General features: G+C 32.9%; 1 long non-coding RNA gene across 1 annotated transcript; it reads right to left on the bottom strand.

Moving 5' to 3' along the window:
* Nucleotides 1–15,680: 15,680 nt before the first annotated feature.
* Nucleotides 15,681–21,961, bottom strand: LOC131153471 (uncharacterized). The gene is made up of 3 exons (XR_009136239.1): nt 21,736–21,961; nt 20,964–21,261; nt 15,681–15,730 (listed from the first exon to the last, which is right to left on the bottom strand). It is a non-coding gene; the product is annotated as an uncharacterized LOC131153471 (long non-coding RNA).
* Between the last annotated feature and the right edge of the window lie 239 nt (nt 21,962–22,200).

Here is a 22,200-nt window from a genome sequence, read left to right on the forward strand (position 1 = left end):
GATATTTTTAACACTATCCTAAGCATCATCTATTGAAAGAGGAAGACCACACATTACCTTTTTTTCATCATTAATATCAGCGATCAACATAGATTAACAATTTCTTCCTTAATTTCTACATTGATAGCTTTAGAGGTTTCTAAACCATTCCATGTTGCAATCGATATCTTCTTTTTAGTCTTCCATTTTCTTTTATTTTAAAGAGGACAATTATTTTGGTAGTAACCCTATTTCTTACACTTAGAAGAAGTAATTTATTCTTTCTTTTTCAAATAATATTTTTATAAAAATTTTTTCCAAATTATTTTTCCTTTAAAATCATTTTTCTTCAAAAAAAAAAAAAAAAAGAGCTACATTTACAATAAGTTCATCATCCTTTTCTTCCTTTGGGCTATCCTTTTTTAGTTTATTCTTTTACTTTAAGTGTTGCATTCTTCTTTGTGAATTACGATGTTATCCCAAAAGAAAGAAGGGGGGGGGGGGGGGAATAAATTGGGTATCCTTTAGCTTCTAATTTTGAAGACAATTAATTACAAAGTTCCAGGCTACTAATTACTACCTCAATCAATTTTTTAAATTAATCAACCCAATGAGTAATTTTATGTGTGTCTTTATCAAGCATTCAATATTACCCAATTATTCAAACATATACCAATTGATCAACATATACACAATATGATTACGTGAAATTTAAATAGAGATAAGGGTAAGAGAGATGCAAACTCGATTTTACAAGGTTTGACCTACCCCAGCCTACGTCTTCGTCTTGAGTAACCTACTCAAGGATTCCACTAAATAATTCGCTCCTTTAACTGGGACGGAGCTTCCCTTACAACATGCTGCTTATAAGAGGCGTAGCTTCCTCCTCAATCCCGGTTCAGAACTCAACAATGTATACAAAATGGAATTACAAAATCTGCAATAACTCAAATGCTTCTACACAAAGCTAGTGAGTACAAGATAAATCCTAACACATAATCATATGATAAATGCTTGAAGCTCAATGTGTATGTACCAACATGATCTTTATATTAAGAATGATATGCTTCACAAATCTACCTTTTAATCAATATCTCTCAAAAATAATTTTTATAAATAAATGCTTTGGAGAACTTAGGGTTTGATTTTTGTATATTTTATGCAAGAATATAAAACGAGATCCTTTAAAAAAAAAAAACTAGAATAATACGTGGATCTACGTTCTTGCTATCAAATATTTTGCAAGATTAAATCTTTAAATAAAAATAAAACTTTAAATATTCCAAAGACTTAAACTCTATATTTAACATATATTCCTCAAGAATATGCATTTAGATGCTCTGAGAATTTTCAATCAAATAGTTTTTGCAATAACCAAATATCAAATCTTTAAATGAAAGTATAAACTTTAATATCACAAATATTCAACCTTTTAGCAAAAATCCTTCCTCAAATAAAACTTCTCAAGTAATAACACACGAATTTTGCTTGTCAATAAAAATAGTAGATATATGAGTAAGAGAGATATAAAATCTTTGAAATATATATATATATTGATGCCACAAACAATCACTAGTTTATCAAACCTCAATCACCAAGGATATCTTGCAAGATGTGTAGATTTAAATCCCTTTGAAAAGCTGAGTTGATTTGCCCAAAGAGTATGAAGGCAGTAGAGTACTGGCAAAAACTTTTGAGTGGAGGCTCACTTAGTACAAGATCACAGGATTAGTCTCTCTAACGTGTGTCTCCTTGTGTCTCTAGGGTATAGAGTGTGTTTAAATAATGTTCTCACTCTCAGATTGTATCTTGGTTGTCAGATCATTTAAAAATAAGGGTTTTACATCCATGTCCGCGCTAAAAACATGTTCAGCATCCTGACCTTCATCGACGAGTGGGTAAGTTTGTCGACGAGGTTATGAGTTTGTCAACGAGAGCCCTATCTGAAATTTTAGTGCTCTCGGTATTTTTTCATCAACGAGACAATGTGTTCGTCACCAAGTGGCCTTCATATGTTCGTCGACGAGACCAAGGCGTTCGTCAACGAGGTCTCTAATAATTTGCCTCAAAAATTCAGTTCAACTTAGAACTATTTCAAATAAATTTTTCATGAGATGCATGGGTCCTAAGGTTAGTCTAAGATGTAATTGAGCTTCAAAATATATCATATGACATGTAAATACATTAAATCTAGATACCAATTCTCATTAAAGTCTTCAACTAGAAGCTTATTCCTTTATCCTTCTTCACTTTTAGTTCCATGGGTTGTGCCAGGCGTATATGCTTTATTCCTCGTGGCTTCCATGACTTATTCACCTTTCATGCATGCTAAATAATATTCCTGCTCACAATCTCAATGTACAAATCAAATACTAAGTGATTTGTTATTATCAAAATAAGATTGGACTCATAGAGTTAACATTCTTCTTAACATGCACAGTTGAAGAGTCAGTGACATTTATTGCCATCTCATGTGTAATAAGTGATCCAATAAGCTCATTAATTGATAAAATATTTTAATTTTTTTCTTCTATAATTGCAGCAGTCTTGGCTTCACATTTCTTTGGCAGAGATCTTAAAATTTTCTTAAACATCTCACTAGTAGGAAAGATCTTGCCGAGTCCTTTCATAGGATTAATGATACTCCTTCGAATTGATTGTACATTTTGGTAATTGAATCATTTTTGTTCAATTAAAACATCTCATATTCACTCGTTAGTAGATTTACTTTAGATTCTTTGACTTGATTAGTTCCTTAATGCATTACTTCAAGTTATCTTAGATTTTCTTACCTAGATAACAACATGAGACTTTATTAAATTCAATAGAAGTTAAAACACAATATAAACCATTTACAAACTTGGTTAATTAAATATATCTATCATTACCATCAGTATATTCTTCTTTAGTTTTTGGAACTGAGTTACCATGTACCACCTTGCTTAGAATTACTAGACCTTTCAAAATATTGTTTCATATACTAACATTAAGAGATTGAATACAAGTTTTTATTCTAGCTTTCTAGTAAGTGTAATTTGTTCCTTCAAATGAGTAAGTCGAGCTGGTGGACTATAGTTTAGCAGGATCATGGCTTGCCATGGATGCCTTTGATATACTCTAGTGTACAAATAAAATAAGTACAAAAATCATGCTTTGATATCAAATGTTGGTCCCAATAGGCACCCAAAAAAGGAAGGTGAATTAGGTGGTTTTAAAACTTGATTTCTATATCTATTTTCAAGCCAAATTAATAATTAGCTTGACCATAGTAAATAATAGTGATGCAATCTAAACATAATCACAAAGTGCATGCAAATGAAGTTAAATAAATGTCATAAGCTAGAGAGATGCCAAATTTATAATGGTTTGATCACCAGACCTACCATACGTCCACTTTCCAAGCAACTCAACTTGAGAATTTTCACTATAATCAATCAACTATTACACTGAGACCCTTCAACTAGGACTACCATCCTTTTCAACACAACTTTCTCTTGGCTTGCAAGCCAAAAATAATGCAATTGCACTAAAAATCCATAGCCTTGCAAGAAAACTCCCCATTTACGGAAGCATAGAAAATTTTAGTCCAAAGGATCTTTTCTAACTCACTCAAAGTTATTCTTATTCAGAGTTACTGAAACTAGAGATATGTGATTTAGTCTCAACCTATTTGCAAGATGTTACAATAAGAATAATTGAATAAGAAATACAATAAAAAGTAAATATCTTGAGTGAGAGGACAGTATATGCTTTGATAATATATGAACATATCTCGATTCCACTTCAAATTGATCAATGACAACCATATATAGTAGGACCAAGTTCTTTATTCAAAAAATAGATGCCTTGAGTAATTGTCTAGTAGACACATTCTATTGATAATCAAAATACCAGAAGATACCTGATTTCCAAGAACTGCATTTCTAAGAATATAGTTTGAATTCCAAAAACTTAAAGTCAAACATTGAGCAAGTTGGATTTATAATTTAAACATAACAATTAAATTTACTCAATTTTCATAAAATTTATATGTTTTGTTGCTTGTTTAATTGTGCTACCTGATTGCATGCGTAGTCTAGAATGCCTCCTGCATGGTAGATGCAGTGGATGTGAATTGCATTCTGGTAGTGGATATAGGTTCTCGTGTGCCTTGAACTGAATCATAAGTTGTTTATTTGACCCTAACAGGTACAATTTTAATGGGAAAACATCCAATTTACATACGACATGCTGCCAAAATTTTGGTAGATTTTTTTCCCATGTAAAACCTTGTATGCAGACGTTAGGGTTAGTGGCCTGGTAGTAAATGGTTCCCTGCCAAGTGGTTAAGAGGATGGCAGGTTACAATTTTAGAGTCATTTACATCATGATAATGATTTTTTTTTAGGTAAATACATCCACATTCCAAGCAACTCAACTTGAGAATTTTCACTATAATTAATCAACTATTACACTGAGACCCCTCAACTAGGACTACCATCCTTTTCAACACAACTTTATCTTGGCTTGCAAGCCAAAAATAGTGCAACTACACTTAAGATCCCTAGCCTTACAAGAAAACTCCCCATTTACGGAAGTATAGAAAATTTTAGTCCAAAGGATCTTTTCTAACTCACTCAAAGTTATTCTTATTCAGAATTACCGAAACCAGAGATATGTGATTTAGTCTCAACCTATTTGCAAGATGTTACAATAAGAATAATTGAATAATAAGTACAATAGAAAGTAATATCTTAAGTGAGAGGATAGTATATGCTTTGATAATGCATATACGCATCTTGATTCCACTTAAAATTTATCAATGACAACCATATATAGTATCACCAAGCTCATTATTCAAACAATAGCTGACGTGAGTAATTGTCTAATAGACACATTTTGTTGTTAATCGAAATACCAAAAGACACCTAATTTCCAAGAACTGCATTTCTGAGAATACAATTTGATTTCCAAAAACTTAAAGTCAAACATCGAGTGCATTGGATTTAGAATTTAAACATAACAATTCAATTGATTCAATTTTCATAAAATTTATATGTTCTATTGCTTGTTTAATTAGGCTACCTGATTGCATATGTAGTCTAGAATGCCTCCTACATGGCGGATACAGTGGATGTGAATTGCATGCTGGTAGTGGATATAGGTTCTCGTGTGCCTTGTATTGAATCATAAATTGCTTATTTGACCCTATTAGGTACAATTTTAATGGGAAAATGTTCAATTTACAGACGACATGCTACCAAACTTTCAGTAGATTTTTTTTCCCACGTAAAACCTTGTATGTAGATGTTGGGGTTAGTGGCCTGGTAGTTAATGGTTCACTACCATGTGGTTAAGAGGATGCCAGGTTACAATTTTAGAGTCATTTACATCATTATAATGATTTTTTTTAGGTAAATACATCCACTTTCCAAGCAACTGAACTTGAGAATTTTCACTATAATCAATCAACTAATACACTGAGACCCCTATCAACTAGGACTGCCATCCTTTTCAAAACAACTTTATCTTGGTTCGCAAGCCAAAAATAGTGCAACTGCACTCAAGATCCTAGCCTTGCAAGAAAACTCCCCATTTACGGAAGTATAGAAAATTTTAATCCAAAGGACCTTTTCTAACTCACTCAAAGTTATTCTTATTCGGAATTACTGAAACTTGAGATATGTGATTAGTCTTAATCTATTTGCATGATGTTACAATAAGAATAATAGAATAAGAAATAAAATAGAAAGTAAATCTCTTGAGTGAGAGGACAGTATATGCTTTGATAATGTATGTACGTATCTCGATTCCACTTCAAATTGATCAGTGACAACCATATCTAGTATCACCATGCTCATTATTCAGACAATAGTTTCCCTAAGTAATTGTTTAACAGACATATTCTATTAATAATCGAAATGCCAAAAGACACCTAATTTCCAAGAACTGCATTTCTAAGAATATATTTTGAATTCCAAAAACTTAAAGTCAAACATCGAGTGAGTTGGATTTAGAATTTAAACATAACAATTAAATTGATTCAATTTCAATAAAATTTACATGTCCTATTGCTTGTTTAGTTGTGCTACCCGATTGCATGTGTAATTTAAAATGCTTCCTGCATAGCGGATGCAGTGGATGTGAATTGTATGCTGGTAGGGGATATAAGTTCTCGTGTGCCTTGTACAATCATAAATTGCTTATTTGACCCTATTAGGTACAATTTCAATGGGAAAACGTCCAATTTACAAACGGCATGTTGCCGAAATATCAGTAGATTTTTTTTCCATGTAAAACCTTGTATCGTTGTTGGGGTTAGTGGCTTGGTAGTTAATGGTTCACTGCCAAGTGGTTAAGAGGATGGCAAGTTACAATTTTAGAGTCATTTACATCATGATAATGATTTCTTTTTTAGGTAAGCTATCAAATAGTAGTATATAATTGTTTTATTCTTGTGCATAGAAAATTCAGCATCTATACCTCATACTTTTAAGTCTAATACATGTAAGCTTAATAAAGAGATTCATGAATGGGTATACTTGGGAAAACTGATCATGTAGGAAATATGCTTAAATTTTGTCTGCTGGTAAAGTTTATGACTTGCAAGTTTGGGAAATGTTCTATTTACAGACGGCATGCTGCCAAAAATTTGTTAAATTCTAATGCAAAATAATCAATGTCATATACCATATTTGTGAAAATGATTATAGTGTCCTGAATATTTAAAAAAAATTTGAAAGGATGAGTGAAGATCAAATGAATTGTGAACTCATCTCTAAATTTACTTATGCATATGCTAAGTGAAAATTCTATTAATAATGGACTCATTTACATTATTTTATTGTTATAGTTGTTATTGATTCCTTAAGAAGTCATGTAAACCTCAACATCATATTTTATTTTTTCATAGAACTATAGTCTGATATAAATTGTTTGTGGGATGCATAAACACATTACATTATTTAATGCTGATTATATGAAGATCTTGTGCACTAATACAATTCCTTAATTAATGGTTGTATTATTGTAAACTGTTTGTGTAAACACTCAGGTTTCAAACATATCTCTATGGAAAATGTTCTATTTACAAGGGAAATGCTGCCAAAATATCTCAAAATTGATAAAATTTAACAATTTAAAATAGTATCATTTTTTTTTTTTTTTAACTTTGTTCGAATGTCCGTTTATGTTTTTATCAAATCATTGATACTTATAGTACGTATATGGTAAAAAATTGTATACTAATTTTTTTTTTTATAATTCTTAATTTGTAGGGTTTGCGGCTGCCACACCATCAACACCATCCTATGCTATAGAAGGAAGCAACTTTTGATTTTTTATTTTTGTATTTTTTTTTTATCAAAACGTATGAGATTCATGTATAAAACATTCGGAATTTGTATAATGTTGTATTTGATTTTGAATTATAATTTTTAATAATTTATGAATTTTTTAGTATTTATGGTTTAATGTTATCTATGCAAAAATGTAATTACAGACTTTCATAGGAATTAATGATTTAAAAAAATATTAATTTTTAATTAATTAGTGGTGGTTTCTATAAATATTAGTGAAGAATCAAAACTGTCACTAATACTATACTATTAATGACGAATATTAATCCTTTGCTAAAGGCCAAGTATTAGTGACGCTTTCGATCCTTCACTAAAGCCAACTATTAGTGACAAATTATGATCCTTCACTAAAGACTAATAAGTATTAGTGACGGTTTTGATCCTTCACTAATACTCCACTATTAGTGATGAATTATGATCCTTCACTAAAGGCCAATAAGTACTAATGACGGTTTTGATCGTTCACTAATACTACACTATTAGTGATGGTTTTAAAATTTGTCATTAATACCAAACTATTAGTGACGGTTTTGATCATTCAGTAAAACTACACTATTAGTGACAATTTTGAAATTCGTTCCTAATACTCTACTATTAGTGACGAATTTGTGCGGTGCCTCTATAAAATTTATAGTGACGGGATTGGGGTTTTAGTGACGGATTATAATTCGTCACTAATACTCTATTATTAGTGACGGTTTCAAAGTTTGTCACTAATAATTAGTAGTAACGGCAGATATAGCAACTAATTTAAACCTGTCACTAATACTTATAAATTCGTCACTAATACTATTAGTGACAGTTTGATTTAACCTTATTTTTTGTAGTTATATAATGTATTTGTATTTGAATTTGAATTTGAATTTTAAATTTTTAAATATATATATATTTTGCTATCTGAACAGATGGAATTTCTGTATTTTAATTGAATTTGTGTAATATATTTGTATTTGTATTTGAATTTGAATTAGAATTTTGAATAATTTATGAATTTTTTAGTAATTATGGTTTAATGTTATGTATGCGAAAATGTAATTACAGATTTTTATAGGAATTAATGATTAAAAAAATTATTAATTTTGAATTATTAGTGACAGTTTTAAAACTGTCACTAATAATTGTCCATTTTTAAAGTATAGTGAAGGTTTCAAAATCGTCACTGATAGTAGAGTATTAGTGATGAATTTTAAAAGCGTCATTACAACCCAAGTATTAGTGACGAATTTCAAAACCGTCACTATTGACTTTATAGGTCATACCCAGTTTTGATAATGACAAATATTTGTTGTGTTTGACGGCTATTTAAGGATATGTGCAGTTATATAATTGACAAATCAAAATGATGGCACATGGAATAGAGCTTGAAGACCCTAAAAACCATATTTGTGTTGTACTTTAAATTCATTTTATGTTATGCGGATTTGTAATAGTAATTAGGGAAAATGGTCTGTAATAATCAAATGCATTACATGCATGATATGATAGGTAAGCTCAAAAAGACCTAGAATGACCCTAGGATCCACATGCATGCATAAACACATATGCTTATACGAATAGGGTGAATGTATAAGGTAGTTGGAACCGAAATGCATTAAAAATGCATGTTTGGTCGACTCAACCGGAACATATAAAACACTCGATCGACCGAACCGGTCAAGAGGTCAACAATTTGACCACAACTCGGTCGACCATACCGTGCTAAGTTCATATAACTTTGTTGACCGAACTCCCACCAAGTCAACGTTTAACTCCTCGGTCGACCGACCAGAAATATATAGGCAACGCCTTGGTTGACCAAACCACCACGTGGGAGAATCCAACTGCTCGTTCGACCGAACTTCATAGTTCAAAATCACCTGGTCGACCGAACCGCGCAGAAATAGAAAAATCGCCCTTGGGAACCTTAGTTTGGTCAACCGAACTCTCAGTTTAGATTTCTCCTGGTCGACCAAACTTTCTCATTTGGTCAGCCGAACCTCAAGTCTGGTTAACCAGTGCTCTCGGGTTGGAAAATTTTTTTACCGCAGTTAGGTTTTTTTAAACAAGGTCAATTGTGCTAAAACATTTTTAAACAATCCTAATAATACCCTGTGTGTCATGGACAGTTATAATTATGGGGTAGTCTATATATATGCCCTTATTTAAAAGGATTAACACCTAATTTAGCAATCTTGATTAGCAAAATTCTCTGAAATTCAAAATTCTCATATACTCATTTTGAAGCCTCAGACACTCACTTTTGCTAGTTCTTATTGAAAAAATCCCTTCATAAATGTGTGCTTGAGTGTTCTTGCTATTAGGCTATTGCTCTCTCTTGTTTGGTTGATTAAAATTATTTTCTTTGGGTGCAAAGCTTTAAGTTTTTCCTAGAAGACTTTATTGATAAGTCTTCCTTAGGGAAACTTCATTTGAGCTTTTGAGTATTGCATTCTCATTACAATATCTCAAGGGAGTTCACATTGCTTTTTGATTGCTAAAAACATCTTTCAAATCATCTTCAAATATCTTCAAATAAGCTTGTGAGTATTTGTGCATATGCAAAAAGATCTTTGTTGAAATATCCTTTGATTGATAGTTTCTTATTGAACACAAAGATCAAATCGTTTTATAAATTATATCTGAATATCTCTTGAGGTTTATATTTGTAGAAAAATATTTGTTGAGAAATTTAAAGTGTGCTAAGGATCTTTGTTTGTGCATTGTGATTGAAATCATTATTTTGACACAAAGATTATATCATTTACACTCTCACACACTGATTGCAATATTTGCATAAATATTTGAGAGTAGACATTTCGACCACATTGAGCTTACTTCATTATATCATTCAGTGGTGTATTGATTAGATTCGGTATATATCTGCTTTACATAGAAGCATAATCATTGTACCAGTTTCATTATTAAGAAATACTGTTGTATTCCAAACGTGGCCTGATAGGGTGGTAATCCAATCCGGTAAGGATTGTTTATAAAGGTTGAGGTCAGCCCTGTACTAATTGACCTAATTGTTTAGGTGCCGCTCCACTCGTTAAGTGAGTTTTATAATGATAATTCTTGTGCTTGTTAGCCAAGGCGGGGACGTAGGCAATTTACTGAACCTCGATAACATTTCTAGGTCCATCTTTTATTTATAGCTTTCTGGTGCATGCTTAGTTAATTTTGTCGTGCAATTTAAATTCCACTGCATATTTAAATTAATTTAATTTATCTGCATTAGATTGACCATTAGGTTGTGTAATACTACTGTTAGGAGATTAATCTAGGACATCAATTTTCAAAATACCAATTCACCCCCCTCTTGGGTTAACGGTAAAGCTAATAGTCACTAATAATATACTATTAGTGATGATTTTGAAATTCGTCACTAATACTCTACTATTAATGACGGTTTTGAAATGCGTCACTAATACTCTACTATTAGTAACAATTTTGAAATTCGTCACTAATACTCTATTATTAGTGACGATTTTGAAATTCGTCACTAATACTCTACTATTAGTAACAGTTTTAAAATTCATCACTTATACTCTACTATTAGTAACAGTTTTAAAATTCATCACTAATACTCTACTATTAGTGACGATTTTGAGCCGAGCTAATGTAGATTTTATAGTGACGGTATTAGGGTTTTAGTGACGGTTCTAATCCATCACTAATACTTTATTATTAGTGATGCTTTTAAAATTCATCACTAATAATTATTAGCAACCGCAGTTATGACAACTAATTCAAAACCGTCACTAATATTTATAAAACCGTCACAAATACTATTAGTGACGATTTTGTGATTATTAATGATGGTTTTGATCATTTACTAATAACCTTATTTTTTGTAGTGCTTGTATACCCTATTGACAACCGCACAATCTAGTTTGAGTGGAACAGTTGGGATCCGCCCATGTCAGCGATCTTGACGCATCTAGCCCTCACCATCGGATCTCTGCTCTGCATAGACGTCTAGGATCTCCCTGTGTTAGAAGCAAAGATGAGCACCTGCTCCTCCACTCGCCGATCGACACATGGGTAATCTCCTTTCCATACATGCTGAGCACGACGTGGCTTTTCCACCACTATCCAATCATCTTCCTCATTGACAACCATGATCTGCCCACGTCAGCAATCTAGACCACTTCCTAGCCTATCGCTTGGCTCTTGACGCGTGGCCATGGTCTTGACCAGACTTAAATCGGCTGACCCCACTTTGTTTAAGAGTACATTATGAAACAAATCTATTTAAAATTGAAAAGAATTATTTTATGTGTTGTTACGAAGCTGCACAAAATAGTTGCGATATGCTATCAAAAGAACTTGTTCCTTTAGCTATGATACTACATCATGGAAAAATATTTATCCATTTAATTAAAGACTTCATATAATGTGAGGTGCGTTATGGGAAAAAATTATTTAAAATTGAAAAAAAAAAATAGTATTGACTCTAGGAGTCCAATCCTATTTCGATAATGACAAATCACATAGTATCTTACCTATGCATTGAGATTGTGAACAACATCATTACTTAGCATGCACGGAAGGTAAGGATGTCATGGAAGTCATGAGGAACTTAAAGCGTATACAACCTAGCACACTCCATGGAACTAGAAGAGCAAAAGGATGAAGAAGTTCAAAGTTTTCAATTGTAATGGGTATTTAGTATTGCTTGTATTTACATATCTCATATGATATAGCTGGAAACTCAAAAAGACCTTAGTCTGACCTTAGGACTCATGCATTTCATAAAAAATCTATTTGCATCAGTTCTAGGTTGGATGGACACTTTAGAGGCAAAATAACTCTGAAAATTATAGGCCTCGTCGATGAATAAATGAAGACCACTTGTCACTGAACACTTTGCTCTCGTCGACGAGAAAATACCAAGAGCTCAAAAATCTCAGACAATCCACTCGTCGACAAATGTGTCAAGCTCGTCGATGAATCCGTGGCGGAGAACAACGCTTCAACGCAGAAAAGCACGAGAATTTCTTAATATTAAATGATCCAGCGGTTGAAATCTAATTAAAGGCTGAAAGAACTCATATATACTAAACCCTAAACCCTAGAGAAGCAACTCTTGAACACTCTTGCCTGCACTCTACCAGATTCAAACTCTTTTGGGGCATTCTCTACATTGATTTTAAAGATCAAAGGGCATTTATTCATGTTGTTGCAATCAAGATCGTGTTCTTGGAGGTTTGGTAAAAAAAGTATAGTATCTTGAGAGCAAGAACTAGAGTTTTTCATATATATATATATATATATATATATATATATATATATATATATATATATATCTTTAAGATTTTCTTTGAGAAAGGGGTATTCTAAAGCTTTGAATCTTTGAAAGCTATCATTATTCTGTATTCAAAGATTCCATCTCAGCTTTTTTATTGCAAAATACATTTGATTTAAATCTTTGAAGCAAACTTGTTGTTCAAATATTTTTTTTATAAAGATCAAATATTTAATTAGATCTTTGAACCAAAATTTTCGTTCAAATATTTTTATAAAGATCAAATATTTGATTAGATCTTTGAAGCAAACTTGTCGTTCAAATATTTTTATAAAGACCATACATTTGATTAGATCTTTGGAGCATATTTGTCATACATATTTTTATACAACGATCATTCATTGTTTATTGCGAAAGATTTCATTGAACATATTACATACACTCAACTGACCTTCGAGTTATATCATTTGAGTATGTATTAGGATTTTATTGTACTCATTAGCTTGTGAAAAGCATTTGAGTTTTTTAGGAATCTTAATTTGTCTATTGTATTAACAGTTCGAGTTCTGAAGCGTGGTGAGGAGGAAGCTACGCCTCTTGTAAGTAGCGGACTGTAAAGGGAAGTTCCGTTGCAGTTAAAAGAGCGGGGTTAGTGGAAACCTTGAGTGGGTTGCTCAAGGCGAGGACGTAAGCCGGGGTAGGCCGAACCTCGTAAAAATTTGTGTTTGCATCTCTCTTCCCTCAACTCCTTTTAATTTCTACTTCCGTTTAATTTTCAATCTTATATGTATGTATGTTGCTAGATATTACGTGCACTTGAGAATTAATTGGGTATCACCAAGTTATTAAGATATTAATTTTTTAAATATTAAATTAGGGATTAAATGATAAAATAATTTTAAGTAATTTTTAAATACCCAATTCACCCCCTCTCTTGGGATTACACCTACATTAACAATTAGCTCATATAATATAGATGTAATTTCAATAATGTAAGTAGTAGTAGTAGTAATGAAGAGAAGATTAAACTTTATAATCAAGAGATTAATAGTACTAGTAGATTTAGATATCTTAGATCTATTATGCAAGTGGAAGGGAAAATTAAAGAAGATGTAATACATAGAATTAAAATAGTTTGGGTAAAATGGAGGAGTGTGTTAGGTGTTTGTGTGATCGTAAAATACTCTTAAAGTTAAAAAGGAAGTTTTATAAGATGGATATAAGACCGACTATGATATATGGTTCAAAATGTTGGGCAACTAAAAAACATGTACAAAAAGTAAAAGTTATTGAAATGCGAATGTTGAAGTGAATTAGTTATTATATTTTACATAAAAAGGGATAGGAGTAGTCCTAAAATAACTTAGAATAATGTAATGAGAAAGGATTTAATAGCCACTAATCTAATAGAGGAAAACGGCCTCAATTGGATGAATTGGTGGAAAATGATCCATATAGTCAACCCAATTAGTGGGATTGAAGGCTTGTTGTTGTATAATATAGATATAATTATCTACAAATTTTAAATTTATTAAATTATTAATTAATTTAATATAACTGTGGGTGAACTTTGTAATTTTATATATTTGGTAGATGTTTTATACTAAAAAAAGTTAGTGAATTGAATTACAACATATAAAAAATTAGTAGATCTTTTAATATCAGGTTAAAGAGGATTACTTTGCCCTAAAGAAAAACTATCTTAAATTTTATAAAAATAAAAATAAAAAAATCTATCGTAATTTTATTTTAAAATTCGAAAACCCTTTAAACTAGGCCTCCTATCTAATTAAGAGCCCAAAACACAAAGTTCAACTCAGGCCAATGGGGGCATGCCAAACAAGCTCAAACCAACAATCTCACATCCTTTAGTCGTGGGCACATCCATCTAGCAAGAGACTCTACAAACCAACTAAGCCTAGCAGGCGCATCAAAATTTTAAATGTAATAGTATTGCTATATAGCAAGAGGCATTAGAGGAAGATCAACCTGAAACATGAATTGAATGAACTAATCTGCGGCCAGAAAGTTTTCTGAACATAGGCATTAATTGAAATATTTCACATCTAACTCCATACTATAAATGTGATAGAGAAAAGAATTACATCCATCGTCAAGAACTGATATGTTCAATAAATTACATAGGGGAAAAAAAAAAACAAATAACAAAGAGAAGTTGATCAACAAGCTAATGAGACATCAATACTCCTCATTAATGAAATCTTTAATCCTTTGACTCAATCCAATTACAACTTTTTTGTTCTATGGTGTTGTAGAAATATTCCAAGAAACCTCACAACAAAGAGAGCGATACCATTTTTATTCCAAAGAATAGAAAATAATGTTTTGAGTTTTGCCATAAAATCTAGGAAAGTAGACTTTGTTCTCCACTCCTAGGATTCTAGCTACAGCAAAAACAAATGACCAATTTCTAAAAAATACCATATGGTTGTTAAGCTTTCAACCTTCACGCAAACCATTGCAGTGTAATTTAACTAGAAAAAATTTCTCTCATTCTCCCAAATGACCTACAAAATTTGAAAAGAGCTCTCCATCGTACTCCATATGGTTAGGGCATCGGGATGTGATGGAGAGCTATTGCCAATTTTTGTAGGTCATTTGGGACAATAGGTGAAAGTCTTCCAAGTTAAATAGCACTGCAATGGTTTGCGTGAAGGTTGAAATCTGGAGGAACCATATGGTATTCGTCAGCAATTGGTCATTTGTGTTTGCTGAAGCTAGAATCTTAGGAAAGGAGAACAAAATCTACTTTCCTAGATTTTATTGCTAGACTCAAAACATTGTTTTCTATTCTCTGGAATAAAAAAGGTATCACTCTTTTGGTTGTGAGGTTTCTTTACAGAATTTCTACAGCACCACAGAGCAAAGTGACTGCTGTTGGATTTAGCCAAAGGGGTTTTAGATTTTATAATTGAGAAGTAGTATAAATTTGTGTTGAGTTTCTTCTTAACCTATCCAAATTCAATTTCAATGCTTGAACCCATGCTCCTAAGCACTATCTAAGAAGCTTTGCAACCACAAAACAAATATCAGAACCAAGAGCACTACAATCTACCATAGAAGTGTCTCTCCTTTGCCCCAAAATCTTCAAACAATGGTTGTCTTCGTTACCCTCCTTGCAGGGGTATTCTTCCAAATTTTATGGCTATGATTGCCTTCCACATGCCTATGAACAATAATAAAAAAACATCAATTAGCATGCAAAATGATGAATATCCATATGAAAATAGAAAAAACACAACGAAAAAAAAAAAAAAGGTCTAGCCCAAGTGATAAGAAAATAATATCCAAATTATTGAGCAATATTTATGACTAGTTTGGATCAAAGATTTTACTTGGAAAAAGAAGAGAAAAAGAAAATTAAAGGAAAATTCATTTTTTACTATATTTTCTCCCTGTATCAAATATCATTTAAAATAAAGAATTATTTTAATATGTATCAAATTTATGAAAATGCTTCAGCTTCATTACATTAATAGTAGCTTACTACAAGTTTATAAACACAACTTCAATTGATATTGAACTGATCAATAACAGAAAACTTAACAACTCAATAACTAAACTAACAACTTAATAACTAAACTAAGAACTTAATAACTAAACTATTGATAAAGCTCATAAATGAGCTGGCAACAATAATTGTGAGCTGTTGCTATTCATAATACAACCCCTCAAGTTGGACAGTGTATGTTAATCATGCCCAACTTGGCAAGTAAATAATGGAAGGCAATCCGAACCCAAAGCTTTGGTAAAGAAGTATGTCAGTTGACACGGGAAGGAACATAAAGCAAATGAAGAAAACCAGACTAAACATGATCTCGAACCAAATGGCAATCTATTTCCATATATTTGGTTCGTTCGTGAAAAAATGGATTTGATGCAATGTTCATGGTAGCTTGGTTATCACAGTATAAAGCTACAGATTGTGGATGAGAAACATGGAGATCCTTAAGTAAAGATACTAACCAAACCAGCTCACATGTGGTAGATGTCATAGCCCTATATTTGGCTTCAACAGAGGATCTAGATATTATCATTTGACTTTTAGAACGCCAGCAAATGAAAGATGAACCAAGAAAGACACAAAATCCAATAAGGTTTCGTTGAGTTGTAGAGCAGTTGGCCCAATTGGAGTAGTGTAAGCTCTAAGTTGAAGACCTGAGCTACCGGAAAAGAACTATCTTTGGCCAGAACTAGATTTGAGATAGCGTAATACACATTTAGCAGCTTGGAAATGAGGAGTACGTTGATTGGCCATAAACTGGCTTAGAAGTTGAACATTGTAGGCTAGATTAGGTCGATTGATAGTAAGATATATATATATATAGCATGCGACTAACCAGCCTTCTATAAGCTAATGGATCAACAAGTAACTCACCATCTTCATTGGTAAGTTTGAGATTCAACATCATTGGAAAAGTAACTAGTTTACATCCTAAAAGATTTGAGTCTTGTAGAATATTTAGGGCATATTTCCGCTAGCAAAGAGAAATACACTTAGAAGAAATAGCTATCTCCAAACCAAAGAAATAACGTAAGGAACCAAGATCCTTAATCTTAAACTGCTCATCAAGAAATGATTTAATGATAGTAATGAAAGACATATTAGAACTAGCAACTATAATGTCATCAACATAGATGAGAAGAGCTGTAAAATACGCACCATCAACAAGAGTAAACAAGCATAAATTAGCCTTAAATTGAGTGAATCCATTAGAGAAAAATGTTGATGTAAGCTTGGAAAACCATTGATGTGAAGCTTGCTTTAAACCATACAAGCTTTTATTCAATCTACAAACCATATTTGCCCCCTGAGCTACAAATCCGGGAGGAAGCTACATATACACTTCCTTGTGCAAATCACCATGAAGAAAAGCATTATTCACATCAAGCTGGTGAACAAAGAGATTTTGAGAGGCAGCAATAGCAGGTAAATATTGAACACTAACAAGCTTAGTAACCAGTAAAAAATCTCAATGTAATGCAGACCTTCACGTTGAGTATACTCTTTAGCTACTAGCAGGCTTTATAACATTCAATTGAACCATTTGAACGATATTTAATTCGATATACCCATTTGCAACTAATGGGTTGAGGTGTGGGAGGCAAAGTAGTGACAATCCATGTATGATTCTCTTTGAGAGCCTTAATCTTAGTAGCCATAGCATCTCCCTAATGAGCAAACTTAACAACTTCATGATAGAACTGTGGTTCCTTAGTGGAAGAGACATTAAGAACAAAAGAGTGATAGGAAACAGATAGTGAAGTATATGAAAGAACTGAACTAAGATCATAAGGGATACCTAAAGAAGGTTGAGAGCAATGAAGTACAGACTGGCTGGGTTGTAAAACATTGGCTAGATTATAATGATAATGGCATAGATATGATGGAGGGTGATGAATACGAGTAGAACGATTGGGAGGAACAAAAACTAAAACATTAGAAGCATTAGAAGGATAATTAACATCTCGTGAAACAAAAATTTCATGTGAGTGAATATCAAGCAATCGATAACCTGTGACAGAAGAAGGATAACCAAGGAGTACGAACTTCTAAGCTCAAGAATCAAACTTGTGAAGAGAGGAAGATAAAGTTGATGCAAAACACAAACAACCAAATACCTGTAAACGATTATATGAAGGAAGTTTAGGAAAGAGAACTTCGAAAGGTGATTTGATGGACAAAAGTGGAGTAGGCATTCGTTTAATAAGATAGGTTACAGTGAGAATACAATCTGCCTTGCCAAAAGGGTAAAGGGAGATGATCTTGAAATGGAAGGGCACGGGCAACATTAAGCAAATGTTGGTATTTTCATTCAACAATCGATTTTTGCTGATGTGTAGCAACACAAGTGCATTGAGGTATGATTTATTTTGAAGCAATAAAATCAAACATAAGAAATTCCTGCCCATTATCAGTGAGAAGAATTTTGACAGAGGTATGAAACTGGTTTTCAACAAGAATGAAAAAATTTTGAAGAAACATATGCGTCTCACTTTTATTCTTTGTTAGAAAAATCCATGTACATCGAGAGAAATCATCTACAATGGAAATAAAATAACAAATCATTGTAAGGAAGCCACAGAAAAAAGCCCCAAATATTAGCATGAACAAGTTGAAAACTAAAAGTAGTCATTGAAGTGCTTGAAGGAAATGGCAAGAGATGTTGCCTAGCCATGGGACAAACAGTACAGGGACAATTATTAGCAAACTTAAAAGAAGAAAAAGGAAGCAAATCACGAAGTAAGAATAGCCTGGAATTAGATGGATGACCAAGCCTTTTATGCGAAACATCGAAAGATGAATGTGTAGCAATGAGACACTTTGGAGCTAAAATAGAAGGCGATATGAGATGGTAAAGGCCATTAACCAATTTACCCAATCCAATTGTCCTCCATTGCTGCACATCTTATATAAAACAGAAGGAAGAAAGAAAAATGAAGGAACAAGAAAGATCTAAAACCAATTTACTGGCAGAAATAAGATCGAATGTAAAAGAAGGAACACACAAAATATTCTTTAAAACTAAAGAATCAAAAAGCACAATATTATGAACATGAGTAACAGGTGCTTGAAGACCATTAGGAAGCATAACAAAACTCGAAACAATGGATGTAATGGAAGAAAAGAAAGTAACTGAGTTAACCATGTGATCAGTAGACCCGGTATCAATAATCCATGAAGTGGAAGGAGAGTTAACCGTGAGAGAAGCAAAAGCATGAGACTGAGATGAAAAAGAAGAACAAGAATGATAAGAAAACATACCTGTCATGTGAATGCAATGAATACATAGCAGTATCTACAAAAGAAGAAGAAGATTCTCGTGAAACTGATGGCTGAATGAGAGCTAGTAACTGCTGACATTGCTCTATAGTAAGAGGTAATGATGGAGAATCAAAAGTAAGTTGAGTAGAAACATTGTGAGCTGAACTCAGTGTTGTAGATTTGGATTTAGTAAGTTTTTATCCAGGAGGGAAACCATGCAATCGATAACATTTTTCCACAATGTGACCTATTATACCACAATGCAAACAAACAGGACGATCTTTCTTGATAGAAGATTTTGTGTTACTACGTGTGGAAGATGCTGGAACAGAAGAACTAATAATTGCAACTGAATAAAAAAGAGGAGCATATGGAACTGCAATCTATCGTTGACTCTCTTCTTGAAGCAAGAGAGAAAATACTTTGTTGATCGACGGAAGAGGATCAAGTAAAAGAATTTGACTTCATATGTGACTATAGGATTCATTCAACCCCATTAGAAATTGCAAAACATGATCATAGTGTTGAAAATCCACAACAGATTGGATAGCACCACAAGAACAAGAAGGAACACAAGAACAAAAAGAATAAGGACAGTAACTTTGAAGTTCATCCCAATAACCCTTCAATTGAGTATAATACTGAGTAATAGAAAATTGACCTTGAGATAAATCCGAGATAGCTTTCTTGAGTTGAAAGATGCGAGGACCGCTGCTGCAAGAGAAACGATCATAAAGATCCAACCAAATCACACAAGCAGTGGTCGTATAGATGACATTGGCAGCAATCTCCTTAGAAATTGAATTGAGAAGCCATGCCACAACCATGTTCTTATGATGGCTCCATGGATAGTGAATAGAATCAGAAATCGGTGGTTAAGGGAGAGAGCCATCAATGAAAGCTTTCTTATTCTTTGCATTCAAAGAAGTGAGCATGGATCGACTCCATGTATGATACCTATCTCTGGTCAAGACATGAGAAACAAGAACAACACCGGGTTGGTTTGAATTGCTGAGATAATATGGATTGACAAAATCATCAATAGTTGTTGAAAGTGAAGAAGAAGGTGCAATGACAGAAGTGGATGGAGAAGACGAAATTGGAACATCGGTCATTAGAGAAGCTTGAGAGAAAACACTCTAAAGTAGCTTTAATACTATATCAAATTTATGAAAATGTTTCAGCTTCATTACATTAGCAGTAGCTTACAACAGGTTTATATATACATCTTCAACTAATATTGAACTGATCAATAACAGAAAACTTAACAAGTTAATAACTAAACTAACAATTGAATAACTAAACTATGAATAAAGCTGATCAATGAGTGACAAGGATAACTGTGAGCCCTTGCTATATATAATAATATGATTAAAAGTAAAGAAAAATCAAATTTACTCATTGATTTGGTATATTTTTTATTTTTTTTCTCACTTTCTTTTATAACCAAATATAAAAAGGTAAAATCCTTCTTCTTCCCTAATATTTTCCAAGTTCCAAATGTACCATTAAAGGAAAAACATGAACCCAGCCTTCAAATTCTCCTGTTTCTTTCTGAAACATCCAGACATGTGAACCTAATCCATATATAGTCCATACGCAGATATATGTCTAAAGTAGATTAAAATTCTACCTGTGATCAGGAATGATGCATATGGTCAGAAACTGTGTCCGCTGTTTGTAAACCTGGCGAAGACAAATAAGGTGAGACTCTTGCTTCTCTCATGTTGAAGGAACCCAAGCTTATGTCCGAGCTTACGGCTTCTTCTTGCAATGTAAAGTCTATGTGATTGGCATGGGTGGATGCGTCTGTTGCTGGTCTGGAAACAGAGCCATTATTACCACACACATCATGTGAGAAAAAACTAGCGTTTGAGCACCCTTGTGACGCTGACTTCGTCCAGTTGCCTCCCTCCCACAGCCCTTATGAACTACAAGGAGTTCACCACATGATTACACCAGGAATTTCATTGCAAATACTATATTTGTTTTTTTGAAATTTTGACGCTTGATTCCTAAGGATGATATCTTAGGTGTTTTTTTATCCTTCCGCCCTGGAAAGCAAGATCTGCTGGGATTCTGATGATACGGTACCGAAAATTTGCACAAAAATATTATGCAATTGATATTGTATGTGTGAATGGTCTAAATGTGTGTAAGAAACAGTCTTCACTTGCAAAAAAAAAAACACATGGATGAGCATTCCAAAAGATGAATAAAAAGCCTGTAATTTCCCATGGTTGACAGATGTGTTAGCAAAAAGTTTGATGTTTGGACATATTATAAGCAGAGAGCATGGAGCCAACATAAGCACCAAGAAGACCGAGAGACTGCATGTTATTGCAACACCAACATCAACAACAATATTGAACAACAGTTGTCTAGAGAGAGAGAGAGAGATGAACCTGCAGCCAAGGGGATCTGAGGATCTGAGATTGGAAATGAGTAGATGAGGCTCCCCAAATTATGAGAAAGCTAGCAGCCGATTCTTCTTGCAGAAGTATGGCTTTGGAAGAAGACAGACCATAAGTCTTTTTTAATTGGTAGCAGCTGCGTAACCCTACATCAGTTATTTACTCTTTACCCATACAATAGGGGCCAAGCCACCGACTCTCCTAATGCCTGTGCCCTTCAGGGATAAGGATGGACATGGGACGTGGGCTCCCATATTTATAAGCACAAAGGGGTTTCCAAAGTTTGTGAACTTGGAGGAAACGCGTTAATTATTAAAAAATAGAAAATAGAAATAAATTTATTAAAAGAGCAAAAAGCAAAAAGCAAAAAGCAAAAAGCTTAGATCCTTCCAAATGACAAAGAGATACACGTTGATTTTTACTTTTTGATTTATGTTTCCTTAAAACATCTGTGAT

The sequence above is a fragment of the Malania oleifera genome, chromosome 4 (genome assembly GCF_029873635.1).
Source record: "Malania oleifera isolate guangnan ecotype guangnan chromosome 4, ASM2987363v1, whole genome shotgun sequence".
NCBI lineage: Eukaryota > Viridiplantae > Streptophyta > Magnoliopsida > Santalales > Ximeniaceae > Malania > Malania oleifera.